At 50.0% G+C, this 20,232-nt stretch overlaps 1 pseudogene; it reads left to right on the top strand.

Moving 5' to 3' along the window:
* The first annotated feature begins 1,422 nt into the window (after window positions 1-1,422).
* LOC136002971 (ciliary microtubule associated protein 1A-like) lies at window positions 1,423-15,384 on the top strand (annotated as a pseudogene).
* The last annotated feature ends 4,848 nt before the right edge of the window (window positions 15,385-20,232 follow it).

Raw genomic sequence — 20,232 nt, 5'->3', positions numbered from 1 at the left:
TGGCTCTGATGCTTCCCAGCTGGATCCTGCCTTTCAGCCCCGGGGATGTCTGTCCTTGGGAGATGTCTGCTTAGAAAACAGGAGCACTCCTGCTCTTCCCCTGCAGTGCTCTCCTTGGGGCAACCCAGGTCCTCATGGGACACACAAACCATGGGGAACAAAGGGGGCAGTGCTGGTGCAGCCTCTCACTGGCCAGCAGGTTCTTCTCCATGAGATGTGGGAATGATCATTTTTTTCCTCCAGTGCTTTTGTGTGGGCTTCTTTTGTGCACAGTAGAGATCTCCCAGTCAGATATCCCTGAGGGATCATATGACTGTCCTTGAAGGGTGTTGCACATGGCCTGGAAACAGTATTTTGAGAGCTGCCAGGTGCCAGCAAACAGGTCATCCCAGCTCCTCTGCAGCTTTGGGAATCTCCACCCACGTCTGGGCGCCCTGTCATTACCTGACCCCCCCTCCAGTCACTGCAGGTACCTGAGAAAGAAGTAGATGACAAGATCTAATGGAAATGTGCTTGATTACAGCTGTGCCTGGAGCAAAGGGCCACCCAACTTCCCAGCTGGATCTCATCTGGGAGCCTCAGGGCAATCCCCCAGGTGTAAAAACCAGGTGCTTTGGAAAGCTCCCCCGCTCTCTGTTGACGTTCCAAATCTGTCTCATGTGCACCCTGAAAATACGCATTGAGGCAGGAAAGCAGACCTCAGGAAGGTCTGACCCTGCAGGCTGGACATCCCCAGCCCTGGATCATCCAGGTGATCAGCAATAGCACAGCCTCCCGATGTCATAGTGCGTTTCCATGACAGTCCAGGGCTGTCCCCAGGGTCCCCTGGCCGCTGACACCACAACCTCTCTTGCCAAATCTCTGGCTGCCCTCGCTGCTCACCATGCTCTGTGCCACAGAGACGAAGCAGATGCAGACATTGTCGTCCTCATCCCTTTCGACGGTCACAGCTGAGACAGGTGGAGTCCTGAAACTCCTCCTTCCCTGCCCTAGTTCAGCATCAGGGGTGAGCTCCATTGTGCCTGAGGGGATTTGCATCCCCAGGCCGTGAACAAATCCACTGATGGGGAATCCACAACTGCTCTGGGCAACCTGTTCCAGGGTCTTGCCAACCTCATAGTAAAAAATGTTCTTTTATCGAGAACATTGGTATTCTCTGGTGAGACAGGACTCTCACGGTAGGGGAACAAGATGTCACCAATGGGTGATTGAGATGGCTTAGAGAACCCCTGTCAAAGATATTAGCAAAAGTGCTTTTAATATGATGTTGTAAAAGTGCGACTTAGCCAAGTTTGATGGCAAGTTCACTCTGTCAGTGTACGGCACAATCATTTGAACAGTGATTGAAAACTCCTAAGGCACAGCTCAAAGTAGCAAGACACTCTTCTGCTCTTTCCTCAGGCTTTATCAGCATCTCACAGCATGGACGGAGCCCGGGTGGGGACTTGGAGACCTCATGGCCCATGGGGCCCCATCATGGCTCAGTTCACCAGACCTGGACCCAAATACTCAGTCCGAGGAACAACAGGTAAAACAAGGATCAGAGTGGTGTGTTGAGCTCACCCGTGGTAAAATCAGCTACAAACCCGTTTCCCTTTTTCCCCCTTCTCAGAGAAGCCCCCTGCTCCTAAAACCTTCCCACGCAAACCCAGTACATGTGAGGTTTGTTTGTTTGTTTGTTAATTTTTATTTCTCTATGATTATCACTGGAGCCAGACTGTCAGGAGGTCCAGTTTCTCTTTAAGATTATTTAGCAATGCAGTTGCAGAAGCTTTTATGCTTAGAGATTTACTGTTTGTTACTACAAGGCACAGTACAGCTCACCTTTATTGCTCTTGGAGGAAAAAGGATGGGAATTTGGTGAGCTCGGCAGCTCAGTCTCCTGCAGCTTCAAAGGAGCTTTGAAATGGGGTTGCCTGCAGGTGGCCTTTCACGTGCTGTTCTTCATAGGTTACCTGAACCACAACCCCCTAAAGCCCCCACTTACCCCTGTCAAGGGGCAGAACCTCCTGCAGAAGGCAGCTGCTCGCCAGGTCCTCGATATTGCGTGGAGCCTCAATGGCCAGGAATGGGGAGTACATGGCTCCATCCTCTCCCATGGGTGGAATTCCCGAGATAAACTTCGAGATCATGCTTGGACCAAGTGAGTAACATTTCTCCAACTGTTTGTTCAGATAAGACTAGGATATTTTCACATTTCCCTGCAATAGTGGCACAAAAGTTAGATGGATGCAAAAGAGAGATGGGTACAAAAGGCTCAGCTCACCCCTTCAATGAGCTGTAGATGTTTTCCAGCAGCTGACACTTCTGCAGTGGTTAAGGAGAGCAGCTCTTGTTGAAATTGCCTCCTTGGCTTGAGAAAAAAGGCCACATCTTCACTGCTTTTGTGCTGTTGTCCTCTGCCCTAGGCGATTACTGCCCTGAGAAGTCCAACAGACACGTCCTTAAGTGCCCTCCTGGGCAGTCCATGTCCTTCCGTCACAGAGGCATCAAAACCGACCTCCCTCCAGGTAAGTGACTGCGGGGAGACGCCCACCCTTGCGTAGCATATGAGGCACGGACTCTCGATAAGGTGCAGGGAGAGACATTTATTACAAATTCAGACTTGTATTTATACTTGATAGGATGCTTGCTCAAGCGTTGCTGATTTGCTAAGTTAGGCATTACATAAGTGGTACATTTTGTGTTCCTACCAATGTTGCTACCAGAAAAGCATTTTTTGATCTGTCACAAGTTACCCCCTGTCTTTGATGTATCAGTCCTGTATCAATCCCTCTGGCCTTAATGTATCAATCAGTACAGTCCTTGCTTCTTGTTTTTCCACCAATGCTTGTTCCACCGCCGTTGACTCTTGTAGTTTCTCACAGGCTCAATGTTGACTCTTGTAGTTTCTCCCAGGCTCAATGTCAGAATACCACCACACCCTTGCAGCTCAAGCATCCTCTACTGACAATCTGCTGCTCAGCTTGTTAACCAGGGCCAGTTCAAAGCCTCCACTGCAGGACACAGCTGTTTCCTGATAAGCTTCCTTCATGTGCAGTAGAAGCAAGTGGGGAGTGCTCCTGGTTGGCTACAGCTGCCTTGGCAGGTGCTTGTGCTCATCTCTCAGCCCCAAGGTCTGATCTGTGACTTTCCCCCCACCCAAGCTGTGCTGCTGGCTCTGAGGAAATAGGGGTACAGCAGGCGGATGGTTTTACCAGAGCCGTGAAGTTCCAGTGAACCCCTCGGGGATTTCTTCTTCCTGGTTCTTGCAGTTCCAGCACAAACTCATCTCGTCCCACAGAAGCACTGACAGCTCAGTTTCGGAGCTGCCAACAGTGCCCCAGCGTGGCAGAAGGTGGAAGGATTGGGAAAGGGGGCAGACATCCTTCCTGCTCCTCTGAGCAGGTGTCACGGAAGCACCTCAAAGTCAGTTTTAGGTGAACAACAAGTTCAAACCAGACTTTATTCTGGCTGGAAAAGTGTAGCAAATACACCGACTAGAAACAGGGTTTATACAATTAGTTAGCACTGCAACAACGTAAAATATCGATCAGATATCAGTTGAGGGGATTATTGTGGTACAACAACATAAGAATAATGACGATGCACAACGTGCATGCATTCAGTCACAAGAAACAAAACCAGAGGCCTCTTGAGTCCAGGGAACCCACAAGAAATAATCGCTTGCCTGGGTTAGGCGAGGGCTCACACTTGCCTGGTTAGACAAGGACTCATTCAAGGATCTATCCAGTAAATAACCACTCACCAAACGAGGAGCTGAGGCGCTCTCAATCCCAGGAAGTCTCCTTAGATGGTGTCCCAGTCTAAGGAAAGGGGTCTTCTGTGGGAGCCCTGTTTTATAGTCTGGTCAGATGTGGCTGTGGCATTACAACATGGTCCAGAAGATTTGCAGCTTCTCTGGGCACCTCCTCTGCTAACGACCCTGTCAACCAACTCTCTTCCCATTCCTCTTGCAGGTCCAAGCACCTACATGTTGCCCAGGGTGATGGGCCCCAGCACGGTGCACACAGCTGCCAGCCCATGCGATTCCATGAGGTGGAAGAGTCAGCAGAATCACTACAGTGCCGATCTCGCCACGGTGAGCTCTGCTTCTCTGCCTTTTTGTAACAGCAGCTGAAGCTGCTCTGCTCTCCTCATGGCAGAAGAGCTGCAAAGCCTGCAGGATCCTTTCTTAGCACATCCTTGGCTGCAATAGGAGCAGAACCCAAGAGTGCACGTGCCCGCTGGCAGGGCCACAGGATTCTCCTGCCATTCCAGCAGGACAGGGGAGGCTCTGCCTCCACCGCTGTCCCTTGTTTTTTAACAGTTACAGTTTTGCTGATGTAGCGCTCATCAGCTCTCATGGGAATCTCCCTCCTGCTCTGAGACAAGTTTCATCTCTGCTCCTAGTCCTTGCGGGTTGAATTCACTTTGCTTGATTGTCACTGTGGAGAGCTGGCAGTGGAGATGAAGGTGGAGGAGAAAAATCCTCAGAACAATTCCTGAAACATATTTCTGGCAGAAAAACAAACCTCTTCTTTCAGGCAGCCTCTTACAATGCCCGACAACCCTTTCTGTGAATAATTTTTTTCCGAATATCCAATCTAAACCTCCCCTGGTGCAACTTGAGGCCTTTTCCTCTTGTCCTATCACTTGTTACCAGGGAGAAGAGACCAACACCCTCCATGCTCCAACCTCCTTTCAGGCAGTTCAGAGATCAGAAGGTCTCCCCTCAGCCTCCTGTTCTCCAGGCTGAACAGCCCCAGGTCCCTCAGCTGCTCCCATCACACTTGTGCTCCAGTGTCTTCATCAGCTCCATTGCCCTTCTCTGAACTCACTCCAGCACCTCAAGGTCTTTCCTATAGTGAGGGGCCCAAAACTGACCCCAGGACTCAAGGTGTGGCCTCACTGGTGCCAGTACAGGGGACAATCACTGCCCTGGTCCTGCTGCCCATACTATTCCTGATACAAGCCAGGATGCTGGTGGCCTTTTTTCCACCTGGACACACCCTGGCTCATATTTAGCTGCTGTCAATCAACACTCCCAGGTCCTTTTCTGCTGGGCAGCTTTCCAGCTGCTCTTCCCCGAGCCTGTAGCGCTGCCTGGGGTTGTTGTGACCCAAGCGCAGGACCCTGCGATTGGCCTTGTTGAACCTTAGACAACTGGCCTCAGCCCAACCATCCAGCCAGTCCAGATCCCTTTTTAGAGCCTTCCTACCGTCCAGCAGATCAATGCTCACACCCAGCATGGTGTCATCTGCAAACATACTGAGGGTGCACTCAATCCCCTCATCCAGATCATTGATAAAGAGATTAAACAGAACTGGCCCCAATACTGAGCCCTGGGGACACCACTCGCGACCAGCCACCTACTGGATTTGCCTCTGTTCACCACAACTCTTTGGGCCCAGCCCTCCAGCCAGTTTTTTATCTATCGCAGATAAACCCATCCAGGCCATGAGCTGCAGCTTTTCCAGGAGATGCTGTGGGGTACGGTGTCAAAGGCTTTACTGAAGTCCAAGCACACAGCATCCTCAGCCTCTCCCTCATCAAGTAAGCAGGTCACCTTGTCATAGGAAGAGATCAGGCTGGTCAAGCAGGACCTGCCTTTCATAAACCCATGCTGACTGGGCCTGATTGCTTGGTTGTCCTGTGTGTGCCATGTGATGTCACTCAGGATGATCTGTTCCATGAGCTTCCCTGGCACCGAGGTCAGATTGACAGGCCTGTAATTCCCTGGATCCTCCTTCTGACCCTTCTTGTAGACGGGCGTCACATTCGCCAACTTCCAGTCAACTGGGACCTCCTCGGTTCGCCAGGGTTGCTGATTCACAATTGAAAGTGGCTTAGTGATCACGTCTGCAAGCTCCCTCAGCAGCCTTGGATGGATCCCATCTTCCCCCATAGACTTGTGCGTGTCTAAGTGGTGTAACAGGTCACCAACCATTTCCCCTCGGATTATTGGACTACATTCTGCTCCCTGTCCCTGTCTTCTGGCTCGGGGGGATGTGTACCTGGAGCACAACTGGTTTGACTGTAAAAGACTGAGGCAAAAAAGGCATTCCACTTCTTTCCAGCTATGTCATTTCACCTGTCAAAACTAGAGTTAGGTCCAGAAAGCACCGTTTCATTGTCCCATCATTGGTCAGGACACCCAGGGAGGGTCAGAAATGGATCTCCTTTAGTCCTGCCAAGGGAAGGCATCCAGCTGAGTAAATTGGGGCATCTCACTCTGGGTTTATACTCAGAATCACAGAATGGTTGCAGCTGGAAGGGACCCCTGGAGATCATTTAATCCAACCCACCTGCTAAAGTAGGATCACCTAGAGTGGATTTCACAGGAAGTGTCCAGGTGGGTTTGAATGTCTCCAGAGAAGGAGACTCCAGAACCTTTCTGGACAGCCTGTTGCAGTGTCTGTCAACCTCAAAGTAGAGAAATTTTTCCTCATATTCAGACGGAACCTCCTGTGCTTCAGTGCTTTTTGCCTGTCATCCTATCGTTGGGCATCACTGAAAGGAGTCTGGTCCCATGCTCTTGACATCCATCCTTAAGATATTTATAAACATTGATGAGATCACCTCTCATCCTTCTCCAGGCTGAACAGACCCAGCACTCTCAGTCCCTTCTCATAAGAAAGGTACTCTAGTATTAGTATATTAGTAGTAGTAATATTTTATTATTACATTGTTGTCTTATTAAACTGTTTTTTCTCAACCAACAAGTTTGTCCCTTCCCTTTCACTTCTCTCCCCTGTCCCCCTTTGAAGGGGTGGAGGAAGTATGTGACCAACTATCACGGTCTTAGTTGCTGGCTGGGGTAAAACCATGGCAGGGAAGAATAATAGTAGCTCGGGAAATCTTGAAAATCACTTTCCAAGATGCTGACACTCTTTTTGGTGGTGGGAAACAGCATGAGAAAAGAAAGCCATAAAAAACTGCAGCTCTGGAGGTCCAGAGTGGACCTGAGGATAAAGAAATGTCATTCTGAGCATAGTGCTGTGGACATCCAGAGGCGTCTGGATCAGGCATGGCTTTGTGTTTCAAGGAACAGCTGGGGAGAATGGAGAGACAGCAGCACAGGAGGGGACATACTGGGGTGAGCACAAGGTGGGGAAGCGCATGGGGTGTCTGCAGCCTGCAGGGAAACAGCCACAGGCCTGGGACAGTGTAGAACGGCCTGTGGTGGAGATGGCCAAGGGTGAGGCTGAATGTCCCTGCAAGGCCCAAGGTCTTTGTCCCCTTGGCTATGGCTGATGTCCCTGCCACTGAGGCCTAAGAGGAGACCCATCATTGTCATGGCCATGAGGCCTCATTGCTCCTTGCACCTCCCCAAGGGAGGTTGGGAGGTGTCACATTGTTGTCCCTCAATGGCATCGTACTCCCCACATCCCCAGGAAGAGCCCTGAGACACATGTGAGGGACAGGATCTCCCTTTGTAGGGGCAGGGGCTCAAGGATTGACCATCCTCCTTCATCAAACAAACCAAGGGTTTTCTCAGCATCAGAGCTGCTGCACTTTGCCTTTGCCTGATGTAATCGCAGTCTCCAATTATCTGTTCTAACGAGTCCCTGGGGAGGCTTTGTCAGTAATGGCCTCAGTGGCACCCATTAGTGCTTCAAGGGACTTTGGAGTTTGCTTCTGACTTGGACTTCTTGAGGAGATTCTTCAGTCTGCTCTTGGTATCTGAGGTTCATGGACTCAGCACCAAATACGCCAAGGGGCTCATTACAATACAAAAAGCCCTAACGAGCCATGTCTTTTCCTGTCATTTTCTTCAAGTCTGCAAGACTTGTACAGCTATTTGGAGAGGTTTCGGTGGGTTACTTCGTGATGAAGATTTCAAAGAAGATTTCATAAGAGAGGGTTTTTTCTTTCAACGGTACTTTCTATCATTCTTGATTTCATAGAAGAAGTGACAGCAGCATTCTACACTGGGCATTGATCCAGAGGGTCACCTGAATAAACCGGGACAGGCAGGAGAAGCTGTCCCTTAAGGTCGGACACTGTATGGACAACCTTGCTCCTCATCCCTCCCCACAAAGTCTGCCAGTTCCCTCCTTGTCCACCTGGGACTTGCATCACTTTTCCTTACATCAGACTTCTCCACTGAGGTCTGCAGGTGGATGGTGCAGCTCCTCTGCACCAGCTCCCACCTGCTCTCCTTAGAGACCTGGCTGCACTCAGGCACAGAAAGGTTTCTCTTCGATGCCAACAAGTAAACACAATACAATTTAATAGAGTAAAACACTTTCCACAACTGTCTAAGCTGGATCTGATGAGGTCCACCGTCCACAAGGGACATCCACACAAGAACTGTTTTAGACAGAGTTAGGAAAGGATAGATATAAACACAAATAATGTGTTGACTGCCGTGTTAATTAGAGCTCTGAAGAATGGGGCAAGTTTGTAACTCCCTGAAGCTCCAAGCAGAAACCAAACAGTTGAGAGGCAACTGAATGACCAAAGAGGAAGTGGAGGAGAAAACCTGAGAGTGCTGGGAAGGGTGTGTGTCCAGACAGTCTGCCGAAAAGTTTTCCTTTGACATGGACCTTGAATCAGGAGAGCTGGAAACTGCTGAATGACAAGGGAGATGAAATAATAGAGTGTTGGTAACAGAAGTAGAGGGGAAGACCAACGTTCTCCTCCCCTTAGTACGCTTGCCGGTAATTCACATTTGAACTTTTTTTTTTATATGTAAAAAAGTAGTACGTAAAAAGCTTGTCCGTGTAGCTGAAGACATGTGTGTCTTATATCCATTTCTGTTTCTGGGAAAAACTTTCCTTTTTGAAGAAAAGAAAACCTCCCAAAGACTTAAAAAAAAAAAAAAAAAAGGATGTTGACATCTTTCTTTGCTTTGAATATTTGTCTTCAGTTCTTATTTTAATTTTCATTGACATCAGCTGACATCTGATGGGCCTACAGGCATTAAGCCAAGATCATTTTCTGTCTTGTATAGCGCCCCATGCCCTCTAAACCTTCCCTGCCCAGGACTCTTCCCACTTCGCCCAGAGCAAGTTACACTGAGGCGTTGACTGGTTCACTGGCTGAGATGTTGGTTTAGATGGTCACCCAAAGCACAGGTGGATTCATGCCCCATAATCGTCTGCTCTGACCAGTTAGAAACAGAGCCCAACATCACAATGGGATCAAATGAGAAGTGAGGTTGAAGGGCCCTCAGGAGTCTGCAGTCCAAGCTGTCACAAACTGGGTCAGACCAAGGTGTTCAAGCCCTGATTCAATCAGAGTTTGAAAACGTTCAAGGACACAGGCTGCTCAGCCTCTCTGGGTGACCCGAGGCAGCACTTGGCTGAGCTCCTGGGGCAGGGGTGTCAAACTCATTTTCACTGGGACCACATCAGCCTCACGGTTGCCTTCAAAGGGCCAACTCTAATTTTAAGACTGTATAAATGTAGGAATAGTTGTATATATACAGTCCTAAAATTACATTCGTCCCTTTCAAGGCAACCGTGAGGCAGATGTGGCCCCTGGTGAAAGTGAATTTGACACCCCTGTTCTAGGGAAAAAACTTTTCCTTATGTCCTGGCTGAACCTCACCTCTTTCACCTTCCACCCATTGGTTTTTGTCCTTCTGCAATGCACTACAGTGAAGAGCCTGGCTCTGCATTCTCCATCACCTCCTCATTGGCACTGGCAGGCTGTGATGAGGTCCCTGTCAGCCTTCCCTTCTCTGGCATGGACAAGCCCGGCTCCCCCAGCCTCTCCCCACAGGCAAAGTGCTCCAGTCCCTGGCTGTCCCCAGGGCCCTTTGCTCAACCCTCTCCAGCTTGCCAGTATCTTTCCTGAATTGGGATCTGAGATCTGGATGGAGTATTCCAGAGAATCCCTTCCCTCCATCTCCTGGCCGTGCTCCTGGTGGCACAGCCCAGGGTGCTCCTGGCCTCCCTTGCACCAGGGCACACGCTGCCTCCTGCCCAGCTCCCTGCCCACCCAGACCTTTCCCACAGAGCTGCTCGCAGCCAGGCAGCCCCAGCCTGTGCCATTGCCAGGGTGAGTCCCCTGCAGGGGCAGACACTGCTGTTTGTCCTTCTGGGGCTTCCTGAGGTTCCTGCCAAGATGTGCTCTCCTCCTTGAAGCCCTTCATTGAGCACAGAGGCCTGGGTGGGTGTTCCAGTAAAGACCCAGACACAGAAGGCATTGAGTCCCTCAACCCCAGCATCACTCTCTGCTGTTATTGAATTTCCCTCCCCACCCAGTAACAGCCCCGCATTTCCCTTGTTCTGCCTTGGTCTCTGATGCAGTGGTCTCTTTTCTTGCAGCCACCAACTCCAGGTGAGCTTTTCCCTTCCCAAAGTCATCCCTGCACAGCAAAGGTGATGCACATAGACTCCTTGTCTGTACTTGTCCTTGCTGTCACCCCTGGCAGCTGCTTTGTGGCCCCTGTCTGCACCCTGTGCTGTGACAGCCCAGCCCTGCTGCCCCACACATGGTCCCACAGCCCCACGGTGCAGGCACAGCACAGGACAGGGTGCATTCGGGGTGGGGAACGGTCTCCCGGTGTGATGCCCGCATGGTCCTTGGTGCTTTCTCACCCCACGGCCTTCCTGTGTGGCAGCCTCTCCAAGCTCCTGGAGAGGCCGTGTCAGCTGTGGGGTTCACAGACAGCCCTGCTCCAGGGTCTGCCAGGGTCTGGGCCAGGAGAGAGGCTGGGCAGGGCTGGCCATTCCCTGAGACAGGCCCTGAGCCCAGCAGGAGGATGGAGATGGCCTCACAGGGAACCTCACCCGTAAACCTGGGCTGAGCGGCCAGTGCTGGAAATGGCCCATGAGAGGTGGCCAGTGGCTGGGGGGTGATGAAGGCCCTGGGCCACCTTCCTGGTCTGTCCATGCCACCAAGGTGACAGAGCAGCCTCCTCTCTCCTGCACCTGCATGATATTGATCCCTCCCACAAGCCCTGGCTCTGCACCACAACCCCTGGTGTGAGTCTTCACCCTGCATGGCCATGCAGCACGAGATACAGGCTGATGTTTTTCTCTCCCAGGTACTTTCCAGCCCAGCCCAGCTCCCTCGAGTCTCTCCCACCTCCCCTGCCCTCTTTCCACCCTCAATGCCCTCTCCCCAGCAAAGCCGAGTGTGGGGCTGGTCCCACACCAGTGCCCATTGCAGGTGCTCTGGGCAGTCACCCCACAGCGTCTGCCCCTCTGAAGGGCACAGCAGCTCCTCAGCCCCTCCATGCCATCCCATCTCCCCAGACCAGCACAAAAGCCCTGGCCCTTGAGGTACTCCTTGGACAGTGCCCCATGTGAGAGGAAGCAAATGTTCAACAGCAGCTCCATCACCCAGTTCCTCCTCCTGGCATTCACAGACACATGGGAGCTGCAGCTCTTGCACTTCTGGCTCTTCCTGGGCATCTACCTAGCTGCCCTCCTGGGCAACGGCCTCATCATCACCATGATAGCCTGTGACCAGCACCTCCACACCCCCAGGTACTTCTTCCTCCTCAACCTCTCCCTCCTCGACCTGGGCTCCATCTCCACCATTGTCCCCAAGTCCACGGCCAATTCCCTCTGGGATGCCAGGGCCATCTCCTATGCAGGATGTGCTGCCCAGGTCTTTCTCTTTGCAATTTCAGCAGAGTGTGCCCTTCTCACCCTCATGTCCTACAACCGCTACGTTGCCATCTGCAAACCCCTGCACTACAGGACCCTCCTGGGCGGCAGAGCTTGTGTCCATATGGCAGCAGCTGCCTGGGTCAGTGGGTTTCTCAATGTTCTGCTGCACATGGCCAATGTATTTTCCATACCTCTCTGCAAGGGCAATGCTGTGGACCAGTTCTTCTGAGAAATCCCCCAGATTCTCAAGCTCTCCTGCTTCTCTTACTTCAGGGAAGCTGGGCTTATTGTGCTTAGTGTCTCTTTAGCATTTTGGTGTTTTGTGTTCATTATGCTGTCCTATGTGCAGATCTTCAGGGCTGTGCTGAGGATCCCCTCTGAGCACGGACGGCACAAAGCCTTTTCCAAGTGTATCCCTCACCTGACTGTGGTCTCCCTGTTTGTCAACACTGGTGTGTTTGCCTGCCTGAAGGCCCTCTCCATTTCCTCACCAAGCCTGGACCTGGTGGTCTCTTTTCTGTACTCAGTGGTGCCTCCAGCAGTGAACCCCCTCATCTACAGCATGAGGAACCAGGAGCTGAAAGTGGCACTGAAGAAGGTGATTCAATCATTTTTTTTGTCAGCAGCAATAAGTTACCCATGTCTCTTCAGAAGTCATTTCCAATTCATCTCAGGAACCTCCTTTGTGTTGAGCATTTTATCTGTGATAGCCATGTTTGTCAAGGAATTTCTTCATCCATGGCACTTCTCCAGAGGCATGAAGCCAGCCTCTCAGACTCAGAGGCCTGTTTACCTGTTTCTGGGACCACGACGTCCTCTGTTGGATCTCTGTAATACACGGTGTTTCAAAAAGATGGACCCATTTTGAAATCACTGTATCTCTGAAATTGGGTCCATCTTTTTGAAACACCCCGTAAAAGGGGATTTCCTCACTTTCTGTATTTGGAGCTTGGGCTCTTCTTCCAAAGCTGTGGTCAGCCTGAATAAATTTCCCCCCACAAGGCCATGCTGCCGTGCTTGGGTTTTTCATGGGCTCAGGGGAGGACATGAGGCAACATGTTATGTCATGGTGCTGGTTCGAGTGTTCATCTGTGGGTGCCCAGTGTTCCTGGAGATGGTGAAGGACCTTCAGTGATCTGCCTTGGACTGCCTTGCTGTGGTTTTCAGGCACCACAGCCTGCTCCCAGTGCTCTGTGCTTCAACAGGGGAATAAATGACCAACAGAAACCTATTTCTGCATTCCACAGCTCAGGGCAGGCTGCTCTGTCACTGCGGTAGCAGGAGCAGCATGAAGACCTCCTGGGCCAGGAGTCTTGTGCTGGTGAGAGGGGCTGGCACAGGAGGGCTGCCAGCAATGGGTGTAAAGGATCTCTTGGAAACAAGAGCAGGGGACAAAGGGGGACTGTCCTGGGTTCCCTCATGCCATGGCTGGCCCCAACCCTTGGGCTGAAAGGGAGTCTGATCCTCCTCTCTGTCCCAATCCATCTATCTGACCATCCTACCACGCATCCGTGCATCCATGCATCCATCCATACATCCATGCATCCATCCATACATCCATACCGGTACTCCGTATGGGTGAGCTGCCCCATGATGTTTCTCATCCCAATGAGATCATATAATTATTTAGGTTGGAAGAGACCCTCAAGATCATCTTATCCAGCCATTAACCCAACTCTGGCACTAAACCATGTCCCTAAGAACTTCATATATATGTCTTTTAAACACCTTCAGGGATGGTGACTCAACCAATACTTGGACAGCCTGTTCCAATGCCTGACTATCTATTCCATGAAAAGATTTTTCCTAATATGCAAACTGAACCTTCCTGGGTGCAACTTGAGGCCGTTTCCTCTTGTCCTATCACTTTCTACTTAGGAAAAGAGACCAACACCCTCCATGCTACAACCTCCTTTCAGGCAGTCGTAGACAGTGATAAGGTCTCCCTTCAGCCTCCTGTTCTCCAGGCTACACAGTCTCAGTTCCCTCAACTGCTCCCCATCTGACTTGTTCTCCAGAGCCCTCACCAGCTTTGTTGCCCTTCTCTGAACTCACTCCAGCATCTCAAGATCTGTCTTGTAGTGAGGGGCCCAAAACCACACACAGGATTTGAGGTGCAGCCTCACCAGTTCCGAGAACAGGAGAATGATCACTTGCCTGGTCCTGCTGGCCACACTATTGCTGTTGCACGGCAGGATGCTGCTGGCCTTCTTGGCCACCTAGGCACATGCTGACTCAAGTTCAGTTGGCTGTCGATCAACACCCCCAGGTCCTTTTCCATTGGGCAGATTTCCAGCTGCTCTTCTTTGAGCCTATAGTGTTGCATGGGGCTGTTGTGACCCAACTGCAGGAGCCGGCACTTGGCATGAAATTGAACAAGTCCAAGTGCTGGATTGTTCACCTGGGATAGAGTAACACTGAGTGAAAGTGTAGATTGGGAGAGAGTGGCTGGAGAGCAGCCCTGCAGAAAGGGATCTGGCGTGATGGTTGGCCACAGGGTCGATAGGAGCCAACACTGTCCCCTGGCAGCCAAGACAGTAAACCACATCCTGGGGTGCATCAAACACAGCATGGCCATGTGGTCAAAACAGGTGACTGTGCTGCTGTATTCAGCGTTGGTGCGGCCTCACCTTGAGGGCTGTGTGCGGTTCTGGGCCCCACATGTTATTACAACAAGGATGTGAAGGTCCTTGAATGCATCCAGAGCAGAGCAACAAAACTGGTGAAAGGGCTGCAAGGATTGTCCTCTGACGAGCAGCTGAGGACTCTGGGCTTCTCTAGTTTGGTGAAAAGGAGGCTGAGGAGTGACCTCATTGCTTTCTACAGCTTCCTGAGGAGGGGACATGGACAGGGAGGTGCTGAGATCTTCTCCCTGGTGTCCAGTGATAGGACATGTGGGAATGGTTCAAAGCTTGGCCAGGGGAGGTTTAGACTGGTTATTAGGAAACATCTCTTTATCAAGGCTGGTCAAAAACTGGAACAAGCTTCCTAGAGAGGTGGTCAATTCCCCAAGTCTGTCAGTGTTTAAGAGACACTTGGACAGTGCCCTTGGTACCATGATTTATCTTTTGGTCAGCCCTGAATGGGTCAGGTATTTGAACTAGATGATCGCTGTAGGTCCCTTCCAACTGAACTAGTCTAGTCTCGTCTAGTCTAGTCTGTTTTACACATATACCTGTATAGGGTTGATCCTGGGCTCAAACACTCAGTCTGCTCAGTAGCCTCCCCAGGACACCTGCCTTGCCAGTTGCAGATACCAGGACCCATGAGCCCCTAGGGCCGCAGCCCCATTCCAGATACTGGTACAGACCCCCGCAGTTACACACATGCGCACACAATCTTATGTCCAGTCACTCTGGTCTCTCAGTTGCTGGCACCAATGACATACGGGCTGTCTGACCCCCTGGTCCTGCTCCAGTTGCTACACTCACACATTCATGCAAAGAAGAGATTTACTCACATAGCAAAGACTTAGAAATTAAATTTAATGAGATGACAGGACAGACTGCACTGGTTGGGGTCTTTCCCCAAACTTCCCATGATAAGTACTGTGTAATCCAAAAATGTTCTTCCCCTGCATCCCCTAATGTGTCCTGCACCTCTAGGCAACAATCCCGTTAGTCTAAATGGTGATCCAGAGAGCTACTCTCAGGTAATCCACTTGATGGGCTTCACACCTGGACAACAAGGCTGATGGTTCTCCCAGGGCAGCCTTGGGACAAGATGTTTAGTCCTCAGGAGCCTGTAATTTGGGTTCCCACTTGCCAATGAGCCTCTGTGCTCTTCTTGGTTTTAGAGATGGGCTCGCGATGAGCTGGTGGCTCCCCAGTGATGGTGCTGGGAGCAGTCGGGGCAGAATATTAACTGACTTACTCCTCCTGACATTGTTAGTGCCTTCTTTGTGTGTGCAGAGGAGCTTCTTATCACTTAACACAATCCAATGAGATAGGACAAGAGGAAATGGCCTCAAGTTGTGTCAGGGGAGGTTTAGATTGGATATTAGGAAAAAATTCTTCCTGGAAAGGGTTGTTGGGCATTGGAACAGGCTGCCCAGGGCAGTGGTGGAGTCACCATCCCTGGAGGGGTTTAAAAGGTGTTTAGACGAGGTTCTTAGGGACATGGGTTAGTGCTAGAGTTGGGTTATGGTTGTACTTGATGATCCTGAGGGTCTCTTCCAACTGAAAGGATTCTGTGATTCTATAAATCTCCTGAGGTATCTCTGGAGGTTACATACAAATACATTGGTATTATTTAACATATGATAGCAGATCACTGGAATTTCTGTCCAGAAATGCCTCATGATTAGGGGAAAAGCTGTGTTGTTATACAGGCAATGGCTTCATTCAGGGCCAGTATCACAGTCTTGTTTCTGAGACTGTACATGAATGGATTTAAGAATGGGTAGAAGACGGTGTTCAGCAACGCTACAATTCTGCTGTTCTCCAAGGAAACATCTTTTGAAGGACACAGGCAGAAAGCAATGCAGCTCCCATATGCAAGTGCCAAGGTGGTGAGATGGGAAGAACACGTAGAAAAAGCTTTTTTCCTCCCAGAGGCTGCTGGAAGATGTAGAATACAGAAAAGGATGCACATGTAAAATGCCTGAGTTAAACATAAGGAACCCAGAATGACAAATGATAAGAAAACAGAGTCTATTTTCCAAAGCAGGCTGGTGTCAGAGCAGGACATTTTGAATAAGGGGGAGTTGTCACAAAAAAAGTGATGGATCTCATTTGAGCCACAGAAGGTCAGCTGGGAGAGGATGACCAGGCGGTAACTCAAGAATGTGAAGCCTGTGACCCAAGCAGCAAATAACCAGGTGGATGCAGAGCTGAGGCTTCATGATGGCAGCATAACGCAAAGGCTGGCAGATGGCAACATAGCGGTCAAAGGACATGACAACAAGTAGAACAAACTCTGTACAGCCCAGGGCAAAATAGAAATAGGATTGGGCAAAGCAGCTGCTTAGTGAGATTGTTCTCCTACCAGAACCCAGGATCACAACCAATTTTATGCTTGTGGATGATGTAAACCAGATTTCCAGGAAGGCCAGATTGCCAATGAAAAAGTACATGGGGGTTTGTAGGCGGTGATCTGCATACACGAGGAAAATGATGGTAGTGTTCCCCATCACTGTTGTCAGGCATATGAGCAGAAAGACCAGGGAGAGTACGAGCTGTAGTCTTTGATCAAGCTGTGAGAAACCCTCCAGGGTGAACTCAGTAACTGCAGTTCCATTTTCTGGTCCCATGTTCAATTTTGGTTTGTCATGCCGAGACAGGAACATGGCAAAAACCAAGTGTGATAATTCACAGTCTGGGAGAAAGGCCCTCTAAAACCTTCTCTGCTTCTTTCCTTTCTTGCAGTCTTCCTATAGTACACAGATAGAGTACTTCAAGCATTTCTCATACTCAGTTTTTTCTGTATCAAATTTCAGTTGGAGTTCTCAGAGAATTTGTTATCTTCTTTCAACATTTTTCAAACACTCATAAAGAATTCTTTCTTCATAACAGGGGATTTTAAAGTCTGTTAGCTATTTTATCCCATTCCTGGTAAATTCCAAATTCATGCAGATCTGTTCCAAACATCTGTCACACCTGTGTGGCTAAGTCATCCCTTCTATTGCACAAATGCTAAACTATCAAATCAAATCAAATCAAGTCAAGTCAAATCAAATCAAATGCAGGTTGAAAGCTTTTCTTTCTACTTTTCAGTACTTGCCTTTTTTGACTAGGAATCCCTGAGTAACTACCGATTTCAGAATAAGCAGTATCAAGCATCTCTTTTGTAGTCCCCTGCTTTCTTCCACAGCTTCGTGCTCTCTGTTTCTTCAGGAAAGGGGAGAGGAGGCTGGAATAGGGACCAAGGATAACTCATCTTCTTTAGTACTCTAAATAATGACTGAAATATGTTACAGTTCCACACAGTCTCATCTGACATCCATCTGCACTGAAATGCAATTGCTTCCAAACAGTTGCTCATTGCTATTGCTATCAAATGACCTGACCCTTTTTTTTTCTCCTTTTTCTTGTTTCCTCTAATTAAAAAAGTCCCCCTGTGCCTGTTTACATCCAGATCTCTAAGGAAAGCATGAAGTAATTCCTGCAAAGAAGCTGTAACAATCAGGTGCAAACTTCAGCGTAGAATCAGATGTAAAGAAATGTGATGTAACTCCCTGGGGGCCAATGAGCAGAACAGGGAATTTGGGGAGCTGATTATAGATTTTCTCCTAACAATTTGAGTAGAGAAACATTATTCACCAGCACTGCTCTGTTTATGTTGTCACCTTTTATGTCTCCTCATCTGCATGGTGGGTTTTTTTTTTTGTTTTCTTTCCTCCCTCCACCAATTCTCTCTTCCAAAACCTCTCCAAGGAAAAGAATAATAGAGTAAGTCAGGTTTGAAGTGAGCCCTGAACACCACCTTGTCTCATTCTCCTGCTCAGGGCAGGGTGAACCAGGTGAGGTTATCCAAGGCCTCTGCCCAGCCTCTGCCGTCATCCACAAAGGAGCTGAAGGTTCACTGCATCATACAGGGGGGAGAACAAAGACATTCAACAGTGCTGGCCCAAGTGCTGGTCACTGAGGGATTCCACTGGCAACTGGTCCTATGGGGCACTTTGTACCACTGCTGACATTTGCGCTTCATCATCCAGCCAGCTTCCCACCTAGCATTCACTTCTTTAGCCCAGAGAGCGTTAATCGGATTATAAGGACATCACAAGAGACCAGGTCTAAGGCTCTGCAAAATTCCAGGTACACAACATTCCCTTCTTTCCCTGCCCATTTGGGTTCAGCAATCCCTTCCTTGTTTTCCAAGTGCCTGGACACGGCTGCAGGAAGACTTGTCCCATCCCCTTCCCAGGGATGGAGATCGGCTGGCCAGCCCGTAATTCTCCCAATACTTGTTCCTGCCCTTCTTGAAGACAGGTTTGACAACTGACTTTTCCAACCTCTCTGATTGCTCTGGCACATTTGAGACCACAGTCCAGAATCACGGGTAAGGATGACGTAGCAGACACGAGCATGTGAGATTAATCTGCCTGGGCCAGTGGGGTTTGTTCCTGGAGTCACACACAGAAATGTCAGGGTCTGTCAGGTGTCCACATCTGAGCTGGCCTCATGGACTCCTTATGCACCCAGGAATGTTTGGAGATGGAGTCTGTCCCTTTTACACACAGAGGCAGGAGTCACAGTGTCCCTCTGGCCTCCTGTTGCCACTCCAAAGGGACGGGAGGCACCTCAGCACTGTGATGTGTCACCCTGCTCTGCACTCATCTGAGATGTCCCACGTCATGAGGAATGGACACAGGGACATTGGTTAAAGGAAGCACATCTCAGTGCTGCATTTAGGCAGTTTCCATGGGATGTTACTCCCAATGAGAAATGACCTTGAGACCCTGTCTGTCCCACGGGCCATCATGGAACCTCCAGGAATACCTGATAGTGTTTGTGCTCGCTCAGGTTCATCTCACCTCACGTACATGATGTGAGTGCTCACATCTTATCTGTACAATGAAACATGGACTGCTGACCTAGTCATTCAGTGTCATTCCATGGAGGGACAAAGAACCTCTCTGAGCTGGGGTGAGAGGCCAGGGCTGGAAATGGAGGTTGTGAGGGGCCAGTCCATGACAATTGCCCTGGGGCAGATGCCGTGGGGTGTCCAGTGCACATGGGCACAGCTCAGACCCTGCTCTGCTGGTCCTGCAGGTCGCTGGCAGGAGGCTCGGCTGTGAGAGGACACTGCTGTGTGCCCCAGCCCTGCACACACACTGTTGAGCTGTACACTGGTGTTTGCATCTGCAGGCCACTTTTGTAGGCATATGCTTGAGAGAAACTTTGCAAGAAGATATAAACCATCAGGCCCTGCCCTGAGGAGATCACCTTTCTTTCTGGAAAGGCTGTTCTGAGGCCGGCTCTGTCACACAAGTGCCCATTGCCTGTCCCTGCCTCTGCTCACAGGACTGACACACAGCAGGACGGTGACCAAGCTGCCAGAGCACTCAGGCCTTGCACCAACACAAGGGATCAGAAGGAGGGTGGAGAAGTGAAATGAGAACAGCTCTGGAAGGCCAAGCGCTGGTGCTCCCTGGCAGTGCTGCTGTTCTGGACTCCTTTCCCTCCACCCATGCACAGGAACTGTCCATGCAGCTCCAAAAAGACCTTGGAGGAAAGATCTCCTGAAAACAAAACATTGCTGCAGGGCCCTTTATTTTGGTTAATCACACAGAGAGCGCAGCTCTTCCTTTACACATCCACTCCATGAGAAAAACGGACAGAGAAATAGAAATGAGATTAAAATATTTTTAAAAGTTTAAAACAAAAACAACAAAGGAAGAGAGCCAGAGCATGCAATGAGCTACATTATAACTGTTATGCACAAGAAGATAATCAGTTTATTGCTTCAGAAAAGCTTCCAGTTATCATTTTCCACACAGCATCCTTGAGCTCCTGGTTCCTCATGCTGTAGATGAGGGGGTTCACTGCTGGAGGCACCAGTGAGTACAGAAAAGAGACCACCAGGTCCAGGCTTGGTGAGGAAACGGAGAGGGGCTTCAGATAGGCAAACACACCAGTGTTGACAAACAGGGAGACCACAGTCAGGTGAGGGACACACGTGGAAAAGGCTTTGTGCTGTCCCTGCTCAGAGGGGATCCTCAGCACAGCCCTGAAGATCT

This window comes from Caloenas nicobarica, unplaced genomic scaffold (assembly GCF_036013445.1).
Source record: "Caloenas nicobarica isolate bCalNic1 unplaced genomic scaffold, bCalNic1.hap1 Scaffold_93, whole genome shotgun sequence".
NCBI classification, from domain to species: domain Eukaryota; kingdom Metazoa; phylum Chordata; class Aves; order Columbiformes; family Columbidae; genus Caloenas; species Caloenas nicobarica.
This window is presented reverse-complemented; position numbering and strand designations above follow the sequence as displayed.